This window comes from Mycteria americana, chromosome 18 (assembly GCF_035582795.1).
Source record: "Mycteria americana isolate JAX WOST 10 ecotype Jacksonville Zoo and Gardens chromosome 18, USCA_MyAme_1.0, whole genome shotgun sequence".
Classification (NCBI taxonomy): Eukaryota; Metazoa; Chordata; class Aves; order Ciconiiformes; family Ciconiidae; genus Mycteria; species Mycteria americana.
In genome coordinates this window covers 9,051,360-9,069,057 of record NC_134382.1, presented here as the reverse complement: position 1 = coordinate 9,069,057, position 17,698 = coordinate 9,051,360, and the positions used below count along the sequence as shown (strand labels likewise).

The following is a 17,698-nucleotide window of genomic DNA, read 5'->3' as shown; positions in this document are numbered from 1 at the left end:
TTCCTTAGTTCAAAATTGGACAGACAGAGTAGGCTTTTTCATCTTGATAAAAGGTCCCCCACACCTGCTGTAAAATACTGACCTGCTGTAAAATACTGAAATTCAACTGACTTGGGCCATATGGGAAGTGAAAAAGCATATGTTCTCTTATTTTCACTGTAATATTCAAGAAAAATTCTGTGATAATGGGAAGGGCTATCTTTCAATCAAGAAGCATCCTGGAGTGTGACAGACTCCAGCTTCTACCACAGATATCCTGGGCATCTATACACGTACCACTTCCAATGTCTTTGCCTCTATTTTCCATTGGCAGACACTTAGAGAATCACAGAGGTTGGAAGGGACCTTTGGACATCATCTAGTCCAACTGTCCTGCTCACTAGGGGGTCAGCTAGAGCAGCTTGCTCAGGGCCCTGTCCACCCTGGCTTTGAATTCTCTGAGGATGGAGATGCCACTGCCTCTCTGGACAACCTGTTCTAGTGTCTGACCACTCTTAGAGTAAAAGTAGTTGTTTTGAGTGTTTGAGTGGAATTTCCTGTATTTCAGGTTGTTCCCATTGCTTCTCACCCTGTCAGTTGGTGCCCATTGAGAAAAGTCTGTCTCTGTCTTCTTTACACCTTCCCATCAGGTATTTATACACATTGATAAGATCTCTCCTGAACCATCTCTTCCTGAGGCCAAAGAACCCCAGCTTTCTTGTCCCCTCCTCATATGTCGGATGCTTCAATCCCTTAATCATCAAAGCAGTTAATCTCATCTTTTGTCCAACTTGTCTAAATCATTCAGGAATTTCACCTGAATTTAAGTGTAATATTTAGTATATTTCTACTGAATGTCGGCCTAGAATAAACAGTTGCATAAAGCAGACCATGGGAAATACCACGTGAGCTGGATACCTAATCACTCTGTTTATCTCCTCAGACTGTGCTGGCAGGCTGTGGGCTTCGCTGATGCTACCTATGCAATGTTTTTTATTGCACTACTTAGATTGACATTGCATCATCTCATAGTGAGAGTTCAACACAAGCTTGTGATTACAGCGGTCAGCTCAGTATGCTACTGCTTTGTGTCCCAACGGTAAGAAAATTGGCAAGATGAAATCAGACAAAGAGCAGAGGAGAGAGAGGAGATGCATCTACCTGAACTGTTTAATCAGAAATGGATGAGCTGCTTGAACGCAGGAAAAATAAATGCGATCTTCCTATTGGTTTGCATGGTGCTTTTGGGTGGACGATGCTATATAAATGCTTCTCCTGTGGGACGTCATGCTTTAGAAGTAGAGGAAATTGCCTGGATTAAAAAAGAACATAAGGAATAATGCTCTTCCAGGCCAGAAAAGGAAGAGAGATTTCCTTTCCTTTCTCCAGTTTATCTCATTGTCACCAACAAGACACCATATTTCATCAGAGCATGCCCTTCCTCCCACAGGTTTCAATCAAAATGATCAGTTATTGACAAAAAAATATTTGCCCTTGTTTTCTTATGTGAATTGTAGCTAGTGATACTGTAAACCCACTGCACAGTGTTATGCTATAATAATAAGGAAAAATCAAAGTTTCTGATCAATTCCTACATCTCTATTTCATAACATATCCCACTACTGTAGGTACAAAACTTATACCCCCAAATCTCTACGCTTTAATCCTTTAATCGATGTGTAAGGTGCTAGGTAACACATATTAACATAATTAAACAACAGAAAAAAAATCAGGAGAACTTGAGCATCTGTGGGATTAGTTTGGTGACTTCTTCACCCATTTATAATTACAAAACATAAAACTGCAAGTGTGTACATGTGCCTAATCAGTTGATAGTTCTATTACATACAGCCCTTCTTACTTCTCACCTCCCCTGTTTGTCTGCTTAGACCTAGTCCTTTAAGATGGCCATTTGGTGCCTGTTTCTTTTGTATCTCAGTTTGTGCAGTCATTTACCCATGTACCAAATCAGCTACTTCACAAGTCTGAAACAACATTCAGAGAAATGAAACTAAAAAATGAGGGAGTTTCCTATCAGTCTGGAGATGGGGTGGGGGATGGAAGAGGCAACTGCTATGTCCAAAAATCAGTCATATTGTTCTTTGTGAATTTACAGAAACACATGAACCTCTAATCACAGGTGTGGATGCAGAAGGGTCTTTCTTCAAATCCTGCATGGCTGCAGTTCTAGTGATTCATATGTTAAGCTGTTGCTACATTGTCTTGAATTCAGGGAAGGCTCCAGTATAAAATCTCTGGCACAGGAAGTTCAGCTTCCTCTCCAGATTTCCTTCCTCCACCTCCTTATATGTAGAATAGCAGGGAACATATTTAAGCCTTGCCTGTGCTGAGTGAAAACTCTTATGACCGTAAGAGCAGTTTGCGTTTATACCCAATACCTTCAGCTGAAGTGTTCAAGACAGGCAGCGCAGAAGACAGCGGTTCTTAATGACAAGGCTTAATCCCGGAAATATCCTGAACTGTTGAGTTGCATTTTGTAATGGCACACAAAGCTGTGCCTAGTTCCTAAAGCAAATGTGATCAAAATGGGTGATAAAGGTGACTCTTACTGACATTCAATCCCACTTCCACACAGAATTAGGCAAAACTCTTATTGATGACAGTGGGGAATTTAGCCATAATGTAAATTTGCCACAATTGCAGGGTAAGAAAAACTATGGAGAACCAGGCCTGGACCAAGTCAATGCCTAAGCTACCACTAATTTTAATAGGCTAATTTAACTTCCTAGATTTTCATCTAGTCTTCAGTGTCCTTTAAAAACAACTTGCTAGACTCCAGGCTGAGGTCCAGCCCAGCTGATTAGTTTGAGCCTCAAGCTAAAATAGGCAGAAAAAAATGCAAACTACATTGTAACTAAGCTCTGGAAGTGCATGTTAAGTATGCTAGGAAAATGATGATGTTTAAAGTGTGACACAATGTTAAAGACCTCTAAGCTAGGTCTGTAGAAACTGGCACTACTTTGTGGTACATATATGTATACATGCAAAGATCCTCACTAGGATCACAGAAGCAATATAGCCATGGTAGTGAATTACTGTACACCAGGGCTAAATTGAAGTGCGGCAATACGCCGATGTAGCTTATGATGCTTTCAGTTCTGGAATTTGCCTGTTGAGCTATCTCTGGGATGTGTGGCTATGCTACTAGTGCTTCAGTGTACGCTGTGTATATATTCCCTACAAGAATGCTCTCTTGGTATAACAAAACCAGCATGCTGTATTTGCAGAGCGTGTATGACTAAGCTCACCAAGCGTAGTTTATTCCATCACCAACCTATCTCCAGAACAGAACATGCTATGCTGGGGAAAAGAACAGTAGCAGCACCTGCTTCAGTACCTTTCACCAGCATAGCTAGAACAGACATCCGTACAGCTGCAATATGAGCAAGGGGAGAGAGGCCCAAACAGCTAATTGCTGTTCGGTGTGTGATCCAGAATGCAGACTATTCTGAGTAGTTGTACTAGGAGGAGGAGAAGCAGAGAGCTATAGCTCTTCTAGCCCCCCAGATTGAATCTGTTTGTTCCTAAGATCTCCCCTCACTTCTCTGACTGCCATACATATGCTGGCAGAAGTATGCCGATCTGGTTTTAGCTGTAGCACAGGTTGAGCAAGTGCAGTATTGAAAATAAATTAATGCAGTCCACACAGATAGAGCAGAACACTGCCCTTGACAGCTTTGACAGCTTTCTTATGAGACATGTTACTAACATGCAGCCTACCACAAGGCTGTCAGAAAGTCAAAATCTGAAAGCATGAAAAGGGGAGTCACCTCAGTGCCAAATGCAATTGCTTGCTTTGGGAAGTGGTGTTTAAAATCCATACCATGTCACACGCTTATTCATATAAGAAAAAAGAATACAAAAAGAATCATTGAGTTTCAGTCATTCAGACGCTCAAAGTAACAGAGATGAATAAATAATAAATAGCAGTACCATCAATAACAAACACCAAAGGGTAGTGCTGTATCTAGATGCATATCTGCTGACTACTGCATATTAGTAAACCACATAGTGCTTTTAGCTTCAACTCCAACATTAATTTTGGCAGTGGAAAGAGGTTTTATTAAAAGTACTGAAAATGTCGCCCATCTTTATTTGTATTACATTTGTTATAAGAATTTAACTCCAATATAGAACTATGGGGAGATGCAAAAATTGAAATTTACTAATCTGATCATAAAAATAAATCAAACTCAAAACCGAAACTCACGTTTTAAATAGTGAGAAATACCTTCACTTCTTATACTTCTAATGCTATAAGGTGTTACTGATAGGAATTGGTTTTCAAGACTTGTATTTTCTCTAAGGTGTTCTTTTAAATCCCTTGCAAGTTAAATTCTCTGTAGGTACATTATGACGGTAGCCCATAATCCATAGGACTAAAAAATTAAATTAAAGGTAGGAACATGGAGAAATTAAACCATTTGATTACTGTTTTTAAATATTTAAATTCAAAGGAAACAAAACTATTTTAAAAGTACTATAAGCTGTTCAAAATACTGCAGTAAGTTCACTTATTTGAAATTGTCACCATATTTTTTTGGTATTTTTTTAATTATGTGCTGAATAGCGTATTGATATGTCAGTCTTTCATAATGCTGAATCTTTTCTAGCATGTTCTAAAGCTTTCAGGAGTCACTGAAGTTAGTGGGGAATTTTACTTACTTGCAGGCTAGAATCCATAACCTCAAAATAGGATGCATCAACAATTCTCTAGATTGTTCTGCTGGTGTTATATTACCAATACAAATCCCTACTGGTACCAGTGTGGTAGAAGTCACAAAAGATACAATGGTCTTTATGTTTTATTGGATTAGCATAATACACATCAGTAAGATGTGGCATCCTGGCTTGTATCAGAAATAGCGTGGCCAGCAGGACCAGGGCAGTGATCGTGCCCCTCCACTCAGCACTGGTGAGGCCGCACCTCGAATGCTGTGTTCAGTGTTGGGCCCCTCACTCCAAGAGAGACATTGAGGGGCTGGAGCGTGTCCAGAGGAGGGCAATGGAGCTGGGGAAGGGTCTGGAGCACAAGGCTGATGGGGAGCGGCTGAGGGACCTGGGGTTGTTCAGCCTGGAGAAAAGGAGTCTGAGGGGAGACCTCATCGCTCTCTACAACTGCCTGAAAGGAGGCTGTAGAGAGGTGGGGTCGGTCTCTTCTCCCAGGTAAGAAGTGATAGGACGAGAGGAAATGGCCTCAAGTTGCACCAGGGGAGGTTTAGGTTGGATATTAGGAAAAATTTCTTCACTGAAAGGGTTGTCAAGCATTGGAACAGGCTGCCCAAGGAAGTGGTTGAGTCACCATCCCTGGAGGTATTTAAAAGCCATTTGGATGAGGTGCTTAGGGACGTGGTGTAGTGGTGGGCTTGGCAGTGCTAGGTTAACAGTTGGGCTCAATGATCTTAAAGGTTTTTTCCAACCTAAACGATTCTATGATTCTATAACAGCATAACTCAGCCTAAACACACATAGGCAATATTATAGCTCTGTTGCTGAGCTTTTGTAAGTAAGAAATTTGTCAGCATGTTGCTCACAGTATAATATAAAACCTGGTTTCCAGCTGTTACAGTTCTCAAGTAAAAATGTCTTTAATCAAGCATCAAAACTCAACACACAATAATCACCTACGAATAGCATTTATTATCAGTTCTGAAACTAGTTTGTTCAGTTAATTAAAAGTTAAAGATTTTTGGAGAACAGTGTTTCTTTATGAGTTTTCCTCCTAGTTTCGTGTTTGTTCATGGAGACCTGTTACCATTGGGTGGTTTATGTTACTTTGACTATCTATTTTTTGAATGTGTTCCTTGACCATTTAGAACTTAGTCCAAATCTGTTTGTGTTTTAAGGTTTATCAAAATATTTCCCATCAAAATTATTTCTTCAATAAATATTTTGGCTTGACTAAGCAAAAATATACATGTAGAGGGGCTTATTTTTTTTCCATTACGTGTAATTGTCTGTATAAAAACTCAGTTTTGCTTGCTGTTTATTTACTAAAACGTTAATTCTTCCCAAGAGAGAAACTTCCTACTGGCTCAAACACACACAGATATTTCCACATGCAAATCTTGCAAAATACAGGAGAAGGATTGTTACTTTTCTCATCCCATATCCCTGCCAATGAATTTTGAATCCTCTTTCCAGAGCTGAGAAAAAGAAGTCAGTAACAGCAGCAACAATAGTTACAATTTCTTCATCTCTTCCAATCCAAGAATCTCAAAGTACTTTGAAAGTGTTACCGGATTAAGTTTTGCAATACCATTGTGCACTACTATGTCCATTCCCCATTGGCGCATATAAAGCAAAGGAGCTAAATAATTCATTCAAAATCAGCCTCCACAGCTAAGCCAAAAATAAAACTCAAAAGATTATAGAGTCCTACTCTGGAATTTCAAGCCCGTCTTCTTGAAGCTGCTATAACCCGTTTCTTTTGTGCTATATAGGGGAACTATCAACAAGACTGTTCTGCAGGCAGGATAAACTGTAAATGGATTTTTCTTTAAACAAGATAACCGGCTAAGATAGCAAACCATGTATTGACACCCCTGGAGGGAGCCGAAGAGTTATATAGTGGAAGCAAGGATAAGAACAAAATTTAAGTTAGATTTCCTTTACAGTAAATGACAACGTTCATAAACAACTGTTAGCACCAAGGAGACACTAAGATACGGTATTTGAAATGCACAGTATGGACAGGTCTATATTGTATATACAAACAATACAGCCCACATCTTATTTCCAGTGTCATCAATGGGAGCTATTTCCCTAAGAAATATAAGCCAGCACCTAAAAAACAAAAGTACATTTTATGGACTTCAACACAGAATTTTGTATCAAGCCCCTTTGTGGATATTGGGGGGAAAAGGTGGAATGAAATGAGAAAGTTATGTTACTGCTTCATAAATTTTTTTTTAAATAAATCTATGAGAAACTATGCGTGTTCCTTGTTATCCAGTGCTGAGCAATTGAACTTGCCCAGCTCATGGGAAGTAAGGCTGGAGTGTATGCTCATCTCTCTGTTCATGACTGTATTTGCTATTGTATTTTTTTTTATAACCAGCTTAAGTGTTCAAGTACGCACAGTGAAATTCTGGCTATTAAGACAGGGGTAGAACTCCTGCATATCATGTGTTCATGTAACTTAAAATCTCCTCTGAACTCTTGGAAGAGTATTGCTTGGCCTCTGAAAATCAGACTCTGCTAACTAGGCAACTGTCTCTGTCAGTTCCCTTGGGTAGTGGCTTGAGAGATGTTTCACTTTATGTATGTTTTGTTGCTTGGAAACATGAATTTTATAAGCATGTTTTTTTCTAACAGGTGCTCACAAGGAAGGGTTTTGCAGAATCGGGATCTTTGCTGACAAGTGGTTTGAGATTTGGCGTGTTTAGTGTAACAGAATCCCAGAGGTCACAAGAAAGTTCTCTTTTGTAAATTGGAAGACTCGCCTCACCTTCTTGTTCAAAGGACATGAATTTTTAGAGATACAAGAAGAGCAGACCCTTGCTGCAAGTTCTTTCATTCTTAGCAGCAACTGAACAGCAAGGTAGATAGGTGTCCTGAATGCTCCCGCTTTGATTCCATTAGCTTGTTTTTTGCAACTCAGTTCTGTAAAGAAACTTCCTCCATTCTGCTCCTCCCATGATCTTCATGAATTTCTCACACTAACTACTCCTGCTCCAGTGAGTAAGGAAATGCAACATGTAGGTCTTTCTCAGAATCGCTGTACCCTTTAGCTTGGGCAGGTTGTGCTTTAATGTACCGTTAGAACCAATTTTCTTTTCTAGGTTTTCTATGCAGTGCTTTCCTGTCCAAGACCAGCGCAGCAGGGAGTACACATAACTAGACCCACACACCATGGGACCTGATGACTGGTGATTCTTACTGCTTCTCTCACAACTTCATGCCCAGCTGTGTCACTTAACCATTTTGTATCTTCAGTCCCTGAAGCTCTTGGGGCCAGTTAAACAATAGCCTACATTGCCATACAGTCTAGAATAACCCCTACACACCTCATATAACATTCACACAGATTTTTTTCTGGAGCTGCTTCTGAAATAAGATTAGCGTGCATTTTTTGTTCTTTGAGTTCTCTTCTGCTGCAAGAACAGAGTGGTTGGGCTGAATTCAGTTGCCAGTTTTGCTTGATATGGGTGATGGCAGTCTCCCCATTTTTCAGACTATCTTCCACCATTTTGCTCGGTTCCAGTACACTTCCCCAAACAAATGCTTACTTTTGAAGTACAGGATGTAACCATTATTGAATCTACTCATTCTGTTACCTATTGTGATTAAATTAATGACCACTGAACTTTCTAAGCACGCCTTATCCCTTTCCTGTATCACAAATAGGCTTTGTTTGATAGATTCTCCAACGACAGTGATACGAGTCCCCCTACTCCAAATATTTTTGCTTTATGAATGTAGGTTTTGTTCTCTGGATTCTGCAACCTACTGCAGCTTTCCTGCAACTGCAGCAATGAAATGAGGTAAGGTTCTTTGAAATAACAGTGCTCTCATCAGTGATTCCAATGTTTGGTAGCTGCTTCACTAGGACACATACCTGTGCCCGCTTTCTGAAACTGCTATGTCAAGGATGGAAGAATGTTCTATAGGAATCTGACACATAGCTAGGTAAGGAAATTTATTCTTGTATTTGGAGGTATTTCTTGCAGCCCCGATGCGTTTGATGTCATGGAAAGTTTAGTAGCTACACTGAATTCTCAATGTGGATTCTAAATTCTCAGCATCTCCAGGGTACCAGTTGTTTTTCTCTTAGTCGCTCAATAAGACAATGATCCCCTTGAGGAAAGTCCCTTTAAATGGGGAAATAGTAGGCTTTAAGCTTTTACTCAAACTGCTTAATCAGCATTCATGCAACTGAAATGTTACTTAAAAGATTACTTACTTAAAGGAAGACCTACAGATGTGCAGCTGGTTGTGTGCACGCACATGTGTATTTATATGTGTACACACAAACACTGTAGAACCTGATCTCTAAGGTTATTATAACATTGCCCTTTGTTGCTATTATAGCTGCAGGAGAGGTGTCCATACAGGAAAACATGCTTCCATTTACCTGCTTCTAAATATCTGTACACTTACTCCTACAGTTCCACCTCAGCTCTGAATGACCTATGCTCAGTACAGGATATGAGATTTTGAAAAAGATGTTTATGCACTATGTTATATTCTCCCCTGTTCCTAGCAACGTTTGTTGCAATCCAAGCCACTGCGAAGCCAGCTATGTTTGTTCCATGCCACTAAGGGACTTAATCATGTTGAAAAAATACCTGTTGGCCCAGGTAGAGCAGCCCTCTCTGCTGGGAGCACCAAAGGACTTTTAAAAGCCAAGCTATGCCTTGCCAAGTTTAAAGGTACAGCAAAAAATGTAAACGAGTAACACACACTTGAATATGAAGGAAAAACAGAACAAGACCTTGTACAATCCCCAGCACATGGAAAAGAGCTCTGATACTATCCTGATTGTAGGGAAAAAAAGCACCAAAAACTTATTCTTTTGGCTCTCTCAAAATGGGTTTGTATAAATCAAAGAAAAACAAGGAGAAAGTGGTCGGTAACTGTACAAACAGGCTTGGACCAACCTTAAGACACCCATATATGTTTCAAGGTTGGAAGATGAACACATAGAAAAATTCAGAACAGAGCTTACTCCCAGCAGAGAGGTTCTGTTATTTTGTTGAACAAGTATAAATACAGATCACAAAATTACATCTTTGTATCACACTGTAAGATTGTATCACAGTATAAAACTATGGCACTGACTGCATGGAATACTAGATCCAGATTGAAGCAACCCTAACATTTCATCTTGCTTCCTTCCATAAACTGCTGGGTGGTAGTGGCTAAATAATTTCACATCATTATGCATCAGTCTCCTATGTCTAAGACAACAGTAGTGATATTTTTTGGCTTTGGAAAATGCTTCAAGGTATGCTAAACAGAACAATCACACTTGGGAACTAGGCAATAAATCTTTATGCTTGTTGAAGTCAGAGATGCTTATGGCATTGATTTTTTTTTTTTTTTACATGGGTCACAAGGCAATAGGAACAAGGTTTTGCCCTGGAAATAAAACTACCTTGGCCAGAATTTATGAGAAAACAAGACTACATATAATGCCCTTTAGGACATATGTAGACCAGTGTGTACTGTCCCCATATAGCTTATTCTGCCTCTGTCAAGAATAAGATATACAAAGACAGTCATTACATTCACAGTAATGTATATGTACATTGATGCAGTAGAATGAAATCTATAGGAAAGCTGTGGGCCTTCACAACTCTGTTCTACTTCGCTTACAGACAGCCATGGATTTTTTCCAAAGGATTTTGAAGTGACGTAGAAAGTCTCTCAACTATTCTGAACTAACTGTTCTTGAATCCACTTCACAGATAAACCATTCTAATCCATAGTGTAAGTAAGGACTTCAATATCATCTTCCAAGACTGTATTGGTTAGGAAACTCAGGTATAAGGACTTTCCTGCCTTTTTGTCCTAAATTACATGAAGACTCTCAAAACTAGTTCCCCCTACCTTAAAATCTTGTCAATTATATTCTCTTCAGACTAAAACAGTTTTGCTAATTTTATGCTTTGTTCTCAGATGTCGTTTAAAATAACTCTTTTGTTCCATAGTAATAGGCAAACTGAAAGAAACTGTGAGAATGCAGAATGTAACTAAGGAGACTTGAGTTACTCCTACTCTTTCCTCTGCCTGGCCTCACTAAGTATTTCTATTCAGTATGCTTTTATTTATTTATTTTCTTTAATGAACGATCTTGATACTGTGCTACCTGGGTCCTTGCTCAGAAAATAGCAGCCATGATTTTCATTCAATTGTTAACGAACTGGCAAATAACAGCAGGTTGGAACAGTTCTGAATCGGTTTTAAAAAAACAAAATAATAAAAAAATAAAAAAAGAGTTCCTGATCATCTGAATAGACTTGGGACTGAAGCATAGCTGAAATTGAAACACTGTATACACTTCATTTAATTTTGGCGGAAAGACAGGAGAAACAAAGGTTCTGCATTGCTTTTGGGACCAAATGGAGTGAGAACTTCAAACGAGGTCAAAATCATGTGAACGTCTCTATGAATCTCTGCAGTTTCAATAGAATGCACACTACAGAAATCAAAGAACACAAAGGCAGACAAAATATTCTGGAACGGGAAATAGTGCTGGTGTTATTCTGGAATATGAGGTGGTCCTTTGAGTTATTATTTTGGGTAAGTCCATTAGAAACACTCACCTGTGAAGTCACAAATAGAGAAGTAGGCAAAACATAATTATTTATTACTTCTGTAGTGTTTTCATACCATCTGAGGAGCTATGCACTTTTGAGAAGTGCTGATTTTCACCCTTTCTTTAGAAAGCATAATTTATACCTGCTTGGTGACAGTTATTCTTTCAGAGTCCAGGAGCATCTTGAGTTATCATAAGAATCATGTAGTATATTTACTCAGATAACAATATGTAAATTTTTATTATAACAATGCAGTAACAATGCTATTTGTATGCAAAAATTAATTACTTTCTAAGAAATTACAAAAATCCTGACAATACATTCAATAAAACATGAATATAGTATATTTCTAAACAATATGCAATGGCAGTTTCACTTGCAAATAAAACCCATACTCATTAATACATTGGGGACCAAGTTACGTCCTTGCTCTTCTTGTTGAACAAGAACATCTTCTCTCGGGACTATGCAATATCTGTCCTTCTATCTTTTTGCTTTTGAACAAGAATTCCTACTCCTACAGCCTAAGAACAGCAGCAGTTGTCTTTTTAACTGTTACACTGACAAAGATCTGATATGGATGCCTCCAAAAGTACTGCAGTATGCATTACGGCATCATTAAATGAGTAAATTCCACCTGTTTCTAAACAACGCAATAAGGCTTTGAGGGCCAAATTGCCTTGCAAGTGGATCAGCAAAGGGAAAAACCAAACAAACTAATTTTTAAGGTGAAGTTTCCATAGCTTTAAAAGGATATCGTGTGGCATGGTTACTTGTCATATGAGCTGCTAGACTCAAAAATTCAGCTGTACCCTCCAGCTCTGTATTTCTAATTGCCTTACTATTAAAGATACAGCCATATATCTGACAGAAAGTGTAGTTGGGATTCCTGAAGCAGTTCACTAACATAACCTATCTAGTCCACACATCTGATTGAAGGTTATTGCCTCTGAATAGGACACACACGGCTCTCTGAGCCACTGAGTTTCATCGTGGGGCATCCTGCAGGTGTGAGACAAAGTTTTACAGATCTGATTACCATGACACATAAGTGAGAAGACCAGTATGTAGGAAACATTCTAGGACTTCCACTCCCTGGAAGTACTCCCTCTCTCTTATGCAGTGCAAGACCTTCACTGATGAGGGAAGAAAAATAGCATTTTTTGGATGTCAAGATTCCTACTTCTGTATCCCACAAATATTTTAAAGCCTCTCAGTAGCCTTCATTTTTACCTGTTGATGGCAGTCACACACATGTAAGAGCAAAAGCAGAGCCCAGAGGCTGAAAGCTAGAAAGCAACTTTTGATGTGTATGCAATCATTGGCTCAGTTTAAGCAGATGCCCTATTAATCAGGAGTTGGTAAAAGTATAAAACTATGCATGGCATAATTGTTCCCCATTTGGAAAAGTTTCACAGTAATACTGAGACAGCCATTTTTCATTTTAATAACCAACTTCTTTGTATTCCACAAAAGGCTTGAAACAATGATTTTTCATGGCCTCACCACCAGTGTGCTACAGCAGTGCTGTAAGATGCAGGTTTTGAATGGCAGAGCAGCCTGCAAAACCAGGTGTTCTAGTAGCATACCAGGTATGACAGATTCTGGTTAGTTTTGTCGTCATGTTTGAAACAGTGGAAGAAACACACAAACTAGTGAAACTGCCTAAAGATTCATCTACTTCAGTACGTTCTCTATAAAGGGGTTAATATCAGCTGATTGAGAAAAAGGTGCAAGAAATTTTGCAACTGAGAACTATGGAGCAACCTGCTTACAGGAGAGGTTTTCTTTAGATCTAAACCAAGCTTCAGGAGAAAACCTTCTATTTTTGTTTCAGCTGACCTAGTCCTAGCATATGTGGAAGCCTCAGGTTTGAAAAGTTTCACTGTTTTGTGAAATTGTGTGAGTTACATTTCCCACCTATTTTAGGTATTTTAATTTGCTTTGGCTATACTAGCTACTTCAAAGTGGACTAACGAAAAAACATAAAGATTTGGTTTTGTTAATTATGTGTATTAGATCTTCAGGTATTAGCAGATATTATCAGTTAAATTTTTAGTTACAAACAATATTTTTGTAATATACAGAAACAGATAAATTCATAATCAAATAAGTCCACTTATTTCTGGTGATTTGCACACTCTTCCACTGAATACTATAATCTAGGACAGTTTCTGTATGTATTTGTATGCACATACAAAAAAATGAAGATTAAAAATGAAAAAGAAATTTAAAAAATAAAGATAATGCATATACAGTAGCTTCCAGCACAGGACTATATGAAGACATCAGAATTAAACACGGTGTTGCATACAATAATGTGTGATTCTTCTGACAGATTTTAAAATGCAGCAGAACTGATTTGTCTAGTGAGATTTACAAAACAAAACCAAAAAACCCCACCCACCCCACGTGAAACAACCCTCCACCCTGTAAACAACCCTTTCCAATCTTCATAATCCCTCTTCATACTAGTAGCACTATATATCAATCAAATCTTTCACTGGAGAATAAGATATAATTAGGTCACTGGATCAGAAACAGGAATTACCGCAACAGTTGTATTTTTACAAAAGAATAGGTGTGGTGAAAGAATTAGTTATGTGTATATGTGGTTATACTCAGCATGTATAAACACATTTGGCCGGTCCAGTTTCCTTACCTGAATTCCATGGATTTAAAGAGGTGGCAGAGCACAGACCTGTGGACAGAAATTCCCGTTAGCTCTCATAAAACAGAGAATGCATAAAAATTAGAATGCAAAAAAAAATTGGAGATTCCTAGGAGAGGATAAGATCTGAATGTGTACTTTATTTAAGAAAAAATGTTTAGGTACTATAATTATCCCGATACTAAAAGCGTGTAAGAGAATTATAAAGAAAAGCAGTAAGTATTTGTATGATAAGGCACATGCAATGGGAAAAAAGCATGAATTAGTTTATTACGATATAGTGAATTCACACAACATTTCTTCTAGTCCAATAACAAAATCTCAATGCCACTACTCTCTCGAAGAAACAAAATGTGATTTACTGTTTGTTATGAACCTCAGAACATTATTTTTGTTCCTTACACAGATTTCTTCTGTATGATCCAGTGTTAGCTGAAAATTTCCCACAAAATCTCGTAAGACTTATGAATTTTCCTTAGCAAAAGAAGGCTTTTCCTTTTTTCTTTTAATCCTTTATGTATCATACTTCCCCCCGCCCTGATGTAGTAAGTAGTCATTCTTTTCCACACAAATCGTGGTGCATCCCCAAAAGGGCATCTCTGCTATGCATAAAAGCAATCTCTAACTAAAAAAAAAAAAAATATTAAAAAAAATCATGCAACTTGCCTACTACAAATCTCCCTGAGACTTTTTGACTGAAATATTGCAGTAATGTGTGTAACTGCTTTTGAAATCTCTAGAAAACTTTGCAAATATCTAGTAAACTTGTGGTGTTTCTTAAGCACTTACATTTAATTAGTATTTTGCAGATAGGAATGCTAGATGAATCTCTAGCCCCAATCTCAAGAACATCCCCAAACCGCATACATGTGGTTCCACAGATTTTAATGGGGTAATTCCTGTCCATGATGTACATGCATGCATATTTCTTTCAGGGGTGGAACAGAAATTATTTCCTCATGGTTACTGAACAGAATATAAGTAATTTCACAGAATCATAGAGGTTGGAAAAGCCCTTTAAGATCATCGAGTCCAACCGTAAACCTAACACTACCAAGCCCACCACTACACCATGTCCCTAAGCACCTCATCCAAACGTGCTTTAAATACCTCCAGGGATGGCAACTCAACCCCTTCCCTGGGCAGCCTGTTCCAATGCTGGACAACCCTTTCAGTGAAGAAAAATTTCCTAATATCCAGTCTAAACCTCCCCTGGCTCAACTTGAGGCCATTTCCTCTCGTCCTATGGCTTGTTACCTGGGAGAAGAGACCGACCCCAAGAATCCTTTATTCTAATTTCAGTAAATTTCTTATTTTGTTATTTGTAAATCTCAGGGAGAAGAATTAAAGCTTCAGCACAGCACACAGGTTATTTAAAAACAACCATTTGATTATTGTAAAACAAAGGCTTAACCACAGCAGGGTCTAATAGTTATTAATAACAGACAACCTGAGTAATATCCAACCCACTTTGCTACAGTTTAATTGGCAAACTTACTATTTCTCTTACTAATTACAGGTAACCACGCCTACCTTCCCAGATAGCGTGATGGCAAGTAGCTGTTTTGAATTCTGGAGACACAAGCAACTACTAGGGGGAGAGTTTGCAGAAAAAGTATTGCTCTCTTTAACATTTTTTTTTTAATTTTATTACAACATATTCTTTCTGGATAGGTTTTTAATTCAAAATTTGCTATAATGCTGTGGGTTTTTTTACCTTTTATTGTAAACCTATTTGGGTAGTAAGGTAATCTCACCTCTTAACAAAGTATAAATAAATAGGAGACCCCCCTCCCAGATTTAGACTTGTTGATAGGAGAAAAAGTGATGCAATACTGTATGTATACTTACTTTCCATTATTAAGTAACAATGTTTTAGTATGTGAGTGCTGGTGTGAAATTATTCCATTTTGGTGATATCTGTCCTGCCTGGCTTACATGAGGCCCAGTCTGTAAAACAGAAATTGCATTTTTTAATGTTCCCTTAATTTTTGTTTGACTTGCTCTTTTCTGCAATGCCTTCCAGAGCAGAGATGGGTGCTCATCCTGTGAGGAGAATATGAAAAGGCGGCTCTGGAAACTTTGGCGGTGCAAGTACCCTCATAAGCGACGTTAGAAGAAAGAAGTTGTAAGCCTACTGAATTGTCAGTCGTCGTCAAGTTCCTGAGGGGAAGATGGTAGCACAAAGGTATTTACTGCCTGCCGGCCCTCTTGCGAGTAGTGTTTTAAGAGCTGCGGCCCTCACCCCCGCCCTTACTCGTGCTCAGCAGCCCAGACTTCCTACATTCAACATGGTCTCACTCCGGTGAAGGGTTATCTGCTCCTCCTCCGAGCCCTGCTCTCTGGGAGATTCTCTACCTAAATACCGTCGTTTGTGGCGTTGTGTGGTCGGCTCTGTTTTTCTTTTGTTCACGCCAGGCTTTTAAACGCTCGTTTTCGGCCTGCAGGGCCGGCCTGGGCGCGGCGGGGCAGAAGCGAAACACCCGCCCGCGGCCTTTGTTCGCGCTCGGGGAGGAAGCGCCCCAGAGCGGGGCCGAACCAAGCCGCGATGGGCGGGAGGCGGCACACGGGCAGCCGCGCGCACCCCCCTTCCCGCCGCCCGCGGGGCGGACGGACTGACTGACTGGCTCGCTGGCTGACTGACTAACTGACTGCCTGACTGGAAGGGCGTTGCCCGCCCGTGCGCGCGCGGGGGGGGCCCGGGGAGCGCGCACCGTGGCCGCGGCCCCCCCGGCCGTGCTGGCGGGGCCCCGTCGAGGCAGCGAGGCCTCCGGCGCGGCGGGGCCTGCGCTTGCCGTCGGCAGGGCGGTGGGGGTAGGGCGGGGCGGTGCCGGGGGCGGGGCGGGGAGCCGAGCCGAGCCGGGGTTTCCCGGCCGGGCAGCACGGGCGGGGCGGAGGGGGGAGGTTAACCGCGCCCAGGCTCTCGCTTCCCGATGGCTGCGGGGAGCTGAGCGGGCACCCAGCGCGCGAGGAGGAGTCGAGACCCAGCGACACCCCTCTCCCCCGCGGCTCTCTCCTTCCGACTCGACTCCCCGGCCGGCGCCGCTGCCTCCCCGGGACCAGGCCGGGCAGAGCGCGGGCGGCTCCTCTCCTCCTCCGCCCCCTCCTCCTCCTCCTCCGCCCCCCTTCCCCTCCCCAGGCCGGCGGGACGCGGGCAGGAGCCGCGGGCGACGGACGTACCGGCCCGGTTAATGAGCAGCGGCCGGAAGGGCAGGTAACTGTCTGAGGGGAGAGAAGGCGGCGGGTGGGGGCGGGGGGTCCGCACAGAAGCCTCGTCGCCCTCCCCTGCGCCTTCCCGCCGCCGCCCGGCTCGCCAAGCCCCCGGCCCCGTCCCGGCCCCACCCTGAGGCCATCTTCCCGCCGGCGGCGGCCCCGGCTCCCCCCTCATCCCCGGTTCCTTCTTCCTCTGCGCGGCTGCGCCCGTCCCCCGCTCCCCTCCCCCGCTCTTCCTCCTCGCTGCCGCACTTCTCCTTTCCCTTCGTCCTCCCCTTCCGCCGCTCCCTTGGTTCTCGCGTCGCCTGGGCACCGGGCTGGGCCCCCCTCGCCGCGGCGGTGCCCTCCTCCTCGCCCACCCGTTCTTCACGGCCCCCGCAGGAGAGAAGGGCGGCTAATGGTTTGTCCACCTCTTAGCATGGCGGGGTTGGAAATAGCCCCCCTCCCCCGCGCTTCCCCACCTCCTCGGTGCTCCAGCTTCCCCTAAAAAAGAAGTGTGTTTGTAGCTGGAGGAGGAGGAGAAAAAGGTGGGGGTGGGACTGATTCTCTC

At 41.4% G+C, this 17,698-nt stretch overlaps 1 protein-coding gene across 2 annotated transcripts in view; it reads left to right on the top strand.

Moving 5' to 3' along the window:
* The first annotated feature begins 16,834 nt into the window (after positions 1 to 16,834).
* Positions 16,835 to 17,698, top strand: part of GNB1 (G protein subunit beta 1) — a 45,689-nt gene continuing 44,825 nt past the window's right edge. Inside the window, exon 1 of one of the 2 annotated variants that reach the window (XM_075520513.1) lies at positions 16,835 to 17,149. The gene's annotated coding sequence lies outside the window, so the exon portion shown is untranslated. The remainder of the gene's footprint in view (positions 17,150 to 17,698) is intronic. The other variant, XM_075520512.1, reaches the window with a different exon arrangement.